Below are 12,226 nucleotides of genomic sequence, written 5' to 3'. Positions count from 1 at the left end.
GCACGCCCGCGTGCACCTCGCTCACGGTGAGCCGAGTCGCTGACAAGCGGGTCCCACCCGGGACCATGCGAGGTGAGCCCGGTCCACCGGCTCCCTCTCTCCTCCCCTCCCGCGCGCCCTACTGGGCCGAGTCCTCTTGGGCCGGCCGGCCCATTAGCTCGGCCGAGCCACGCCTCCTCTCTCGGGCCGCGCCCTAGTCGCCCGAGGGAAGTCTACTCCTCCTCCCTCTTTCTTTTCTTTTCAAAAGGGTTTAAATAAATCCTTTTTCCTTTAGACCAAAAGTCCAATAATCTTAGAAATTCAATATCTTCCCAACCGTAAGTCCGTTTGACTCCGTTCAACTTCCAAAAATCCTCAAATCTCGAGATCTATCTAATGGCACGCTTAGGGGTCAGTAATAGGGCCTTATTTTCGCCGTTTGTTGAGTTGTCCCGTTTCGCGTGTAGTTTCGGAGCCCGAAGACCCGCAGTGCGAGGATTTCGAGGATCAAGCTCAAGATCTCGAGCAAGGCAAGCCACCTTTGAACATCATGAGCCTATATTTGAATTTAATTATGTTATTTGAAAAATATTATGCTTAGGTAGGATTGCACTTAATCTGTTTACACCGTCTGCAAGGCAGACCGGTGTGCCTACCTAACTTGTTGCATCTGATCCTTCCATTGTAATTGCTATACCATGTTCCCTTGTAACCACCTAGTTGCGCCTCGGTAATCGTGCACCCTGCACGGGTATCAACGGTCGCCCTCAAACTTAAAATCTGAGGAAAATCTTGGGTAAAACTTGGGTTTTACAAAAGACTTGGAAAACCCGACACCTGGGTCGGTGCTTGCGAACTAAATGAATTTCCAAAATCACGGACCGGGGAACGTACCGGGTGTACGGTTTCCCGCTCTTGCACTTAAGGACCGTTTCCTTGGAATTTCATCCGAACATAAGACAAGTACGACCACATGGGTGGAGTGGGACACCCCTGGCTGAGTAATTAGCTAATCGGGGGAGCCTTGATGCCAAGAGACATGTGGATTCGCCGGGGTGGTGTCGGGGAGGACCCCTGGGCTTCCTGGCACAGTATGGTCTGGGACCTAATCTGGTGTTGGTCTGGAACCCCTCTCGTTGGCATATGGTGAACCTGTGTCGGCTTTCGAAATGCCTTGTCATGAAAGCCTTATGGTCTCCAGTCGTGGCCGTTCTGCACGGGCTGGATGATCCGGGTTAGTAATGTCGTGTGGGTAAAGTGTACCCCCCCTCTGCAGAGGTTATTAAACTGTTCGAACAGCCGTGCCCACGGTCATGGGCGGATGTGAGGTGATTCCTAGCGTAGTTTTGTTTGACTACTGCCTTGTGAAATTTGCTGTTGTGAAATGGGTTTGATGTTTGGAAAATCTGCGGCTGATGGGATTAGCCAGGCCCGGGTGGCCGTTTGAAAGCTGTTGGCCGGGTGCCAATCTTGATCAATTCAAAAGACTGGTACATTGCACATACTCCGACCGGACGAGACGCACTGTCTCACCCGTGTCGTTTGAGAAGCACTCACTTAGTCGTTTCAGAAATAAGTTCAAATAAAATCAATTGCAAAAACAACAGCCTTTCCTTGAAGCCTGCATTAAACACTTATTTCCCATGGCTTGCTGAGTACTCCCGTACTCACCCTTGCTCTATATAAATAATCCCCCCCCAGTTGCTGAAGAAGATGAAGCGGATCCCGCCGATGAGGAGTTCTTCCAGGAGCAAGCCGGCTACGACGAGTTTTAGGGTTTCGGCCTAGTTCCCAAGTCGCGCCTGTGATATGTGGTCCAAGTCTTGGCTTCCGCGTTCCTTTTGTAGTGCAGTTGTGAGCTCGGGATCTGTCCGCAGCCCAACATGACTGTACCCCTACTCTATAATAAAGAGACCTCTGTTGCTGTGATATTCTGTCTTCCTGTTATACTAGCACTGTTTCCTGGGACTGGTATCGATTAACAGGTTAATTTGGAGCGTCACGGGCTAGTTCCGCTCGGGACTAGTTCGGGGCGTGACAGCTACGCGGAGGCCGGAGCAGCGGAGGCGCAGTGGCCGACGTGGAGGCTGGACTGTGGGGGGGGGCGCTGGAGCCAGAGCGGCAGCGTTTCCGGCGTCCGCGCAGGCCCAGATGGTAGTGCAAAGGGAGCTGGCGGCAGTGGGTCGCCTTCCTCGTTGCCGGTCGGCACCCTCGCCCTTCTTAGAGCTCCCTCCCTTCTTTGCGGGGAGTTTCTAGGTTGGATTGAGGCGGCAGGTTGTCAGCGGGGAAAGGTCAGGATGCCGAAGCAATGCCGCCTAGTCCCAGGTTCTTTTTCGGCCAGATCTGGCAAGGAGGCCGGCGGGTGGTGGAATGGAGGGGTCCTGGGCCAACTCTTAGGGATGGTGGTTCGATGAAGTCAGCTGGCGGTGGGGCGTCGGTGCAGTGTGGTGGCAGTCTTGTCGTTGGCAGGACTGGAAGCTGACCGGCGAAGGGGCGTCGGTCGGGTATGGCGGAATCCATGTGCCACCGATGTTTAGATGGTGGTTTCGGATTGGGCGACGGACCACGGCGGTAAGGGGTTTCGAGCGAAAGCTTAGCCCAATTTCTTTGGGCCAACAGTGATTACGCCTTCGGGCGTGGTAACCCTCCTGAGGGCATTGTTGAGGTATCCCTCCTCCCTCGGCAAGGAACTCTGGGTGAAAACCTTGTCCAGCTTTCGACGAATGACAACGGCGTCTTTTGGCGTCGCAACCCTCGTGAGGGCGTCGTTTTAGAGTCTTCGAGTCGTAGTGGTGTTGTTGGTCTGGTGGCGATCGGTCTCGCATAGTGATGGCCGGTTCGATGCTTGGCTTCCCTTTCTGTAGCGTGTGTTTGGGCGGTTGGCATATGGTTCGGGGCGTGTGCTCTGGTGCACATCCTTCCTCGACAGCCAACTGTCGATGTAAAACTTTTCTTGTAACCTTTTCTTCCTATCTTAATTACATTGAATGACCTCCTTCGGTCATTCCGGCAAAAAAAAAAAGTGCTTGTCCTAATAAAAGTGAAATTGCAGTGCCTCTGCTTAAACAGGCCCAATGAATCCCGTGTGGAAACTTGTTATTATCCACCCCAACTATTATTGCTATCTTACCGACTTACCGTGTGCTACGGGCTTGATTGTTGCAATCAATCTTTTGTCTGTTGGATGCACGATGAATCTCAACTATAACAAACAGAGGACCTGACCGGTAGGGAAGACCTGGGCTTCATCTTTGGATGAAACAAAAAGAAAGACAGAGAAGCGGTGATCTGCAGGAGTTCCAAATCAAAACGATAAATCCCAATACATCCCGTTCAGTTCATTCAAGTGTACACGAATAGAACTGGAATAAATGATCAGGCTTCCTACCTACGACTGTAAGATCATCAATAATAGAAATTCAATCGTTTACCCTTCAGTTTATAAGCCCCAGCTAAAATTTAAATTTCAAAACATAATTTTAAATTTATGTTTTGGGCCTTTTCATCGTAATTTGTTTTCCAGCATTTATTTTTAAATTGTTAAAAACACATGTATACTGTTTTATTTATATTTTTTTTCTGATAAGTAGTTGCGGCTTATAATAAGCATAAGTGAAACGATCACAGTGTAAATCCTAACATTCAAAAGAGTGTGACTGTTCTTTTTTTTTTTCTAAAAAAAAAAAGAAAGCGTGTGACTATACCAGACGAAGAAAGAGGAGAGCTGACCGTGGTGGGACGGTGGAAGACCTGGCTGTCGTCTTCAGACGGAAGAAAACAGAGAGATGGAGACGACATGGACTTGTAAAACCAACGATAAATCGCAGTGCATCGATCCTGATGATCAGTTCATGATTCAAGTATAAATAGAGTTATAGAGGTGAAGATGACAATGTAGCACAAAATTTTACACAATCTACAGCTCATTTGCACCGAGATGGTAGCAGATCAAAAGCCTTTCAACATGACTGCACCTCCCAGGCTCCTTGCACAAGGAGCCACTGCTACGACTGCAGTACTCCTGTTCTTTCTTGTCTTCCAAGCACAATCCGCCTCTCCCTTTGATCGAGCAAACACAACGACGACGCCAGGCGCCGTCGGTGGGATTTGCGTTCCAAGTGAGCGGAAGGCGCTCACATCCTTCAAGAATAGCTTCTTGGACCCTTCTGGCCGTCTTTCTTCGTGGCGAGGGGAAGACTGCTGCCAGTGGAAGGGAATCCGGTGCGACAGCACAACTGGGCATGTCATCGAGCTCGATCTTCGCAACACTTTCGTCACAGAGAATGGGGATTGGTGTGGTGGTTTAAATGAAGGCGGTGGGCATCGGTTGACCTTGCAAACAGATGAGATGAGCCCCTCCATCGTTGAATTGCAACACCTGAGGTATCTTGACCTGAGCAACAATGACTTCAAGGGTACAAGTTTACCTAGTTTTATAGGTTCTCTCAACAACTTGAGGTATCTCAACATCTCCCTCACATGTTTTGGGGGAACTATACCTTCCCAGCTTGGTAACCTCTCGAACTTACATTACCTTGACATTGGCTCTTCCATTTATGAAAGCGTGTCAGATCTTTCATGGCTGCTAGGTCTCCCTTTGTTAAGGTATCTTGATATGAGTGAAGTGGATCTCAGCTCTGTAAGGAACTGGGTCCATGCAGTGAACAAGCTTCCTGCTCTTCAAGTCCTTGTCTTATCTAGCTGTGGGCTTAACAGTACAGTCTCTACTCTACCTAATTCCAACCTCACAAATCTTGAGGTCCTAGATTTATCAGACAACCCGTTTTGCTCTCCTCTCCAACACAACTGGTTTTGGGATCTCACGACACTTAAAAAGCTTGTTCTATCTGATTGCGGATGGTCTGTAGGGCCCATTCCTGATGCATTAGGAAACATGTCCACCCTTGAGGTCATAGTTCTAAGTAGCAACTATCAAATCTATCCATCAAATAGCTATCTATTAGGTAACATACCAACAACGTTGAAAAATATGTGTAATTTACAAGTGTTTGATTTACATGGCATTAATATTGATGCACCCATATCCAAACTGATGGAGAGACTACCAAAGTGTTCATGGAATAAGTTGCATGAGATGGACCTGCAAGATGCAAATTTGACAGGGGAGCTACCATTTTGGATAGGAAATCTGACAAGTCTCAGTTATCTTGATCTTTCTCAGAATATGATTGGTGGCTCTATACCTGGTGGAGTGGAAAAGCTGACAAGTCTCAAATATCTTGATCTCTCCCAGAACATGCTAGTTGGACATTTACCTATTGGAATGGGATACCTGACAGGTCTCACTTTTCTAGACCTCTCTCAAAACAGGTTGGTTGGTCATTTACCTGTTGGAATAGGAAGCCTGACAGGTCTCACCATTCTTGACCTCTCTCAGAACAGGCTGGTTGGTCATTTACCTGTTGGAATGGGAAACCTAACAGGTCTCACCATTCTTGACCTCTCTCAGAACAGGCTGATTGGCAATATACCTGTTGGGATTGGAGCACTTGGCAACTTGACTGAATTGAGCTTTTTCCAAAATAGATTAACTGGTGTGCTTTCAGAACATCATTTTGCAAATCTAAAGAGACTGGAATTTCTCGACCTTTCAGGAAACTCCCTAAAATTAGATTTCATGGAAGGTTGGATTCCTCCCTTTAGATTAACGACAGGATATTTTACATCATGTGACTTGGGGCCTCAGTTCCCTACATGGATAAGATGGGTAACCGACAAAGCTAACCAGCCTACCCTGGATATTTCAAATACAGGAATAAATGATGGCCTTCCTAGCTGGTTTTGGACTTTTTTGTCTAATGTTTACAGGTTGGACTTGTCAATGAATCAACTACGGGGATCTTTACCAGAGAAGTTACCAGCAAACCTCACAATTCCCATTCTAAAGGTACTGCGGCTTCACTACAATCAAATCTCAGGCACCATTCCAGCATGTTTCTGTCAATTCAGTGGTTTGGAAGAAATAAATCTGTCACACAATCGACTAACTGGGGAAATCCCACAATGCTCAATCGATACATTTGGTTCGTCATTCGGTGTTATAGATATGAGTAGTAACAATCTATCTGGTAAATTCCCTAGCTTCCTTCGAAAGGCTAGATCATTATCTTTTCTTGATTTGTCATATAACAAGTTATCTGGAAATATGCCGACGTGGATTGCAGAGAGAATGCCCAGCCTGGAAGTGTTGATTTTAAGATCAAACATGTTCTGTGGTAACCTTTCTATGAATTTTAGTGAGCTTAATCAACTTCATTTTTTGGACATAGCACATAACAACATATCAGGAAGTCTACCTTCATCCGTAAGAAACTTGACCGCCATGAAATATTCTAAATCAGATTATCTAAATTACACTGGGGCCAGCATATCCATATCCATAAAAAACCAGGAGCTAAACTATACCTTTCAAAGCACAAATTATATTGTGTTGATTGACTTGTCATATAATAGTTTAACTGGACATATTCCAAGAGAAATATCTGAACTCAAGGGCCTTCAAAGTTTGAATCTCTCTGGCAACCAACTTAATGGAAAAATTCCATATAATATTGGTGCTTTAAGGAGATTAGAGTCCCTAGACGTATCCTACAATGAGTTAATTGGCGAAATTCCCTCAAGTTTATCAGACCTTACTTTTCTGAGCAGTTTAAACATGTCCTACAACAATTTATCAGGAATAATCCCCTCAGGACAACAGCTACAAACACTCAACAATCTTTATATGTACATCGGCAATCCTGGTCTCTGCGGCCCTCCTCTTCCCACCAACTGTTCCACGAACAAAACAAATCAAATTGTCCATGGTGAACATGATGATGCCTCACATGATACGATATATTTGTACCTTAGCACGAGCGCAGGATTTGCGGTGGGGCTCTGGGCAGTGTTCTGCACCTTCTTGTTCAAGAAAGCATGGAGGATCGCCTACTTTCGGCTTAATGATCAGATATATGACAAGATCTATGTGCAAATGGCTATCAGTAAGGCTACTTTGATAAGAAAATTCTGATGAGGAACCCTGGAATTTTTGTTTCCCACTGCACTTCCTTTCATACTCTTTGTGCTGTTTGTGTAGTTTTAATACAATGCGCCCCTCTGGGTGGCATAACAGTGTGTAACAGACTAATTACAGTAAACTAAAGAGAGATCGATATTGTAAACAGGCTAGTCGTTTAATATTACCTTTGCCACTCATGTACTTAAACATTTGTATCATGATGCTTTGATATTTAAGATATCCCATGCAATATTTTTTAGTAAATCATATCCCCTGTTCTGATTGTCACGCACGCTTTGGTTCTCAAAGTCTAAAATATGTAAATTCCTAGACTCCAAAAAAGAGGGACATGGTGTATGTTCCTAATCAACAAGTGGAGCCCCCAAATTAAGTCGCTTGAAATTAATTCGATTGTTGGCGCAAACTCCGTAGTGCTTGTCCTAATAAAAAAATGAAATTGCAATGACTAGAAAATAGTTGGGAAGACCCCTCCTCTGATGTCACTTTTTTTTTAAACGGAATCGGCACGAAATTATGCTTTTTCATTAAATATAGCAGGAGAAAAATACAACCCCTAAAAGCAAAGGAAAAGCAAAAACCAGGAAAATCTATCTGTCTATTATATTATTAAAGGAATAGAAAAAGAAGCCTCCACGTTCGCTCTCACAGCCTAGAAATTCTCACATTAATCAGAGAAAAAGAAAAAACAGAGTCCATATAGGAATACAATTTAATAATAGCTGAAATTCGGAATTAAGAATAAGAAATATAGGAAGGTAAGGCTAGAGTCCATATCACTATACAATAGAACTAATGGAAATTCAGAATTAAAAAATAAAAAAAATAAATTAGAGGTTAGAGTCTACATATAAATACAATTAGAAATAATAAAAATATTAGAAGAGGAGGCTAGAGTCCATATAGAAACACAATTTAGAAATAGTTCAAATTCAGAATTAAAAAATAAGAAATATTAGAAAAGGAGACTAGAGTCCATATATAAATATAATTTAGAAATTAAAAAATTCGAAATTAAAAAAAATATTGGATGAAGACTATAGAGTCCATATAGAAATAGAATTTAAAAATAATTAAAATTCGGAATTTAAAAATATTGAAAGATAAGTTTAGGATCCATATATAGAAATACAATTTAGAAATAATAGAAATTAGGAATTAAAATAAGAAATATTGGAAGAAGAGTAAAACAAAGCCCCCACATTCGCTCTTATGGTCTAGAAAATCCCACATTAATTGGAGGAAAATAAGAAAACAAACAAAACACAATCTGAGACGGTATCACATTAACAACAGAAAAAAAAGAAAAACAAAAAAAAAATCAATCGGACACCAAGTCTGAGACGGTATCACATTTTACAAAAAAAAAAACAAAAACAAAAAAAAATCAATCGGACACCTAAGTCTTTATTTAATTTGGAAACAATATTTTAATTTGAAAAAAAAAACAGTCATATATGGTCTATCAAAGTGAAACCAATTAAAAACTGAAACATAATAGTGCATGTCTATGTTCCGTATTGTACACACTACATTAATGTCAAAAAAAATACATAGACTGAGCAACCAAAGCAAAATACAAATACACAAAACAATCAAAGCTGGCACGTGGGAAATCGTCTCGCCAAAATTAGCTTCGTCAACAAATTAGATAATAGAAAAACAAATCACCATGTTTACTCTCAACGCCTAGAAATTCACACATCTATTATATTATTAAAGGAATAGAAAAAGAAGCATCCACGTTCGGTCTCATGGCCTATAAATTCTCACATTAATCGGAGAAAAAGAAAAAACAAAGTCCATATAGGAATACAATTTAATAATAGCTGAAATTCGGAATTAAGAATAAGAAATATAGGAAGGTAAGACTAGAGTCCATATCGGTATACAATAGAACTAATGGAAATTCGGAATTAAAAAATAAGAAAAAATAAATGTAGAGGTTAGAGTTCATCTAGAAATATAATTTAGAAATTAAAAAATTCGGAATTAAGAAAATATTGGATGAATACTATAGATTCCATATCGGTATACAATAGAACTAATGGAAATTCAGAATTAAAAAATAAGAAAAAATAAATGTAGAGGTTAGAGTCCATCTAGAAATATAATTTAGAAATTAAAAAAATTCGAAATTAAAAAAATATATTGGATGAAGACTATAGAGTCCATATAGAAATAGAATTTAAAAATAATTAAAACTCGGAATTAAAAAATATTGAAAGATAAGTTTAGAATCCATATATAGAAATGCAATTTAGAAATAATAGAAATTAGAAAATAAAATAAGGAATATTGGAAGAAGAGTATAGAATCCATACAAGAATTTAAAATTCAGAATAAAACTTATAAAATTAAAGTAGAATTTGGAGTACTAAAATTAGAAATTTAAAAAAGGAATATTGGAAGTTCGCTATCATGAGACACGCAAAATTATGTTGTCATTTTAATATATTTGAATAATACATTGAGAAAACATATATATTATTATAGAAAATATAATGATGCTAGCCGCGTAATCTGCGCGGGCCACCATGCTAGTTGTACACTATACAAGGCGCGGAATAAACTCTCTAAGGCGCTTAGCGCCGGCTAGGGCCCACATTCCAGCCTCTTCTTTTATCTTTGCTCTGATGCCACTTTTGATTCATACGAAACAATTTGACTCCATTTGTTCATAACTCACTTTAGACTCTATTCGTTCGAGCCAATGATTTCCACAAGTTAGAGTGGATGCAAGAAAGCACTTGAAACTTTGAAACTCCTGTTTTGTCATTTTGTTTCATGAGCAAATGATTTAACCTTAAACTCCTGTAATATTACTTTTTATCCATACGGAACAATTTGACTATAGTTGCTCGGAACTGACTTTAGAATATCAGTGAGAACGTCGCATGTTTCTGTACGGCTTACAACAGTATATATTATTGGAGATAAAAGGAAAGACATATAAATGGAGAAGACATACAGTCCTAGGACTAGGAAACTAATTTGAATATATTATAGGCCTAAATTCGGATCACACATTTAATATTCCAGTGCATCCCGTTCAGTTTATTCAAGTGTACACAAATAGAACTAGAATATAAGATGAGGCTACCTTGTATGACTGTAAGGTCAACAATAAAAATTCCATCGTTTACCCTTCAACTGGTAAGCCATGATAAAAATTAAATTTTAAAACTTAATTTTGAATTTAATTTTAGGATTTTCCATCGTAGTTTATTTTATAGCATTTATTTTAAATTACTAACAACATATATAAAATAGTTTAATTCGCAATTTTTTTTGGATAAACCATTTTGGGCTTATAATCAGCATTGTCCCTATAAAAGAAAGGGGGAAACGATAACTGCGTAAATTCTAACGTGCAAGAGCGAGTGACTGTACCAAACATCACACATCTATCGTCCAGCCAATCACACAATTTATGACAGAGGCACACAATTCCTCTGCTGACCTAGCAAACTGCCGGCAGATGCAGCATTTTCTTTTCCGGACCGGCGACGGAACACGGAGAAATTTTAATAATGTAATAATGGGACTATGGGAGATTGCAACATACAGAACCAACAACAGGGTTGTTGGGCCTGCAGCATATTTTTGCCCATCACAATTGCAGGTTGCAGATGGCCTAGAGAAACAGAGTCGTTGCAAAGCAAAAAACGACATGGACATAGCTTAGAAAAAAAAGGGTCGATGTGGCAGGCAGGCCAACACGGCATCACAACCCCTTCATGTGACGCCGGTATATTGTTGAAAAAAAATTAAAAATAGTACATCGAATTATTGATGCCAAGGGATTATGGGGATAATATATTTTCAAATTTAATTCAATTGGTGAATTGAGCGTACCTCAATTGGTTAGGTTCCTTGTGACGGAACCAGCCAGTCCAGGCTTAAATCATATATTTCATACGTGTATTTGCATTTAGGGCTAATTATTCTTTCAGTGGTAAGCACCGAATCCATCGACATATGCTGGCCCCTGATATATTAGTTTTACCTTTGTCTATGCTTATCAGTTATCTCGGCCCTTGCTTTGATTGCTTCTACGTTCTTAGCTAGGGTTTCTATATCAATCACAATAAATAGCATCAATCGGCAAATTTAAACCTGTCTAGCTTATATTTAAATCTCGAACTGTCTTGGTTGGGTCCAATCTTCTGGGATTTAGTCTGTTGTATAAGTTTACTTGAGCCGATAGGCGCTAATTATCGTTTCATCGGAGCTTCAGCCGATGAGTTATTTGCTTATCATATATTGATCTACTAAATATGTTTGCTTGTGAAGTTTGATATAATCGGCTTGTTATTGTTCTTACTAGTTTTAATCTTATACTGTGTCTCGATTAAGTCTGATCTATCAAGATTGAAATTAGTAATCGCAACTTGCTAACGATTATACCACAATTCATTGAAACTGATTTTTGTTTATTTGCTAACTAAGAGCTTTGGTAAGTTTCATTCATGGATAAAACATATCGGCCTACATCTGGAATCGTACATATATTTTAGATTTAGGCTTTATTATTGCTCAATCTTATACTGTCTCGGTTGGATCCAATCTATCAAGATTAATTATAATAAGGTCAAGGTTATCAAATACTGTTTGATATTTTACTTGTACTGTTTGACCACTCATCTTATTTAAAAAAATTTGTGCAAACATAAAAAAAATGAAAAGTTGTGCTTACAGTACTTTGGATAATAAAGTAAGTCAAAAAAAAATAATTCCAAAATTTTCTAAATAAGACGAATGGTCAAACAGAGCTAGCAAAATGTCAAAATCCCTTATATTATCGAATGGAAGGAGTATATATTGATTCATATTCCGCCCAATACTGTTTTATACTTAATTCTTATTTACTCCAATTATAGCCGATCGAACCGAAATTATCATCGGCATCAGCTGGGCATATGGTATATCGTATCGGCTGCAAAGCCGATTGGCCCAAGGACTAATATTTCCATTGTTTTCTTGGTAGTAGCAGGATCAAATTAACTGGCACGGTCAGAACCCGATTTGATAGGACCTGCACTAGAATAAAGCAAACCTCTTAGGCCTTCGTGTGTGCGATGAATTTCACGTCAACACTTTCAAAGCACAAATTATATCATGTTGATTGACTTGTCATACAATAGTTTAACTGGATATATTCCAAGAGAAATATGTGAACTCGAGAGCCTTCAAAGTTTGAATCTC

General features: G+C 40.4%; 1 pseudogene; it reads left to right on the top strand.

The window, feature by feature from the left end:
- The first annotated feature begins 3,810 nt into the window (after positions 1 to 3,810).
- Positions 3,811 to 4,907, top strand: LOC127760337 (receptor-like protein EIX2; annotated as a pseudogene).
- The last annotated feature ends 7,319 nt before the right edge of the window (positions 4,908 to 12,226 follow it).

Source organism: Oryza glaberrima, chromosome 1 (genome assembly GCF_000147395.1).
Source record: "Oryza glaberrima chromosome 1, OglaRS2, whole genome shotgun sequence".
In the NCBI taxonomy this organism is placed as follows: Eukaryota; Viridiplantae; Streptophyta; class Magnoliopsida; order Poales; family Poaceae; genus Oryza; species Oryza glaberrima.
This window is presented reverse-complemented; position numbering and strand designations above follow the sequence as displayed.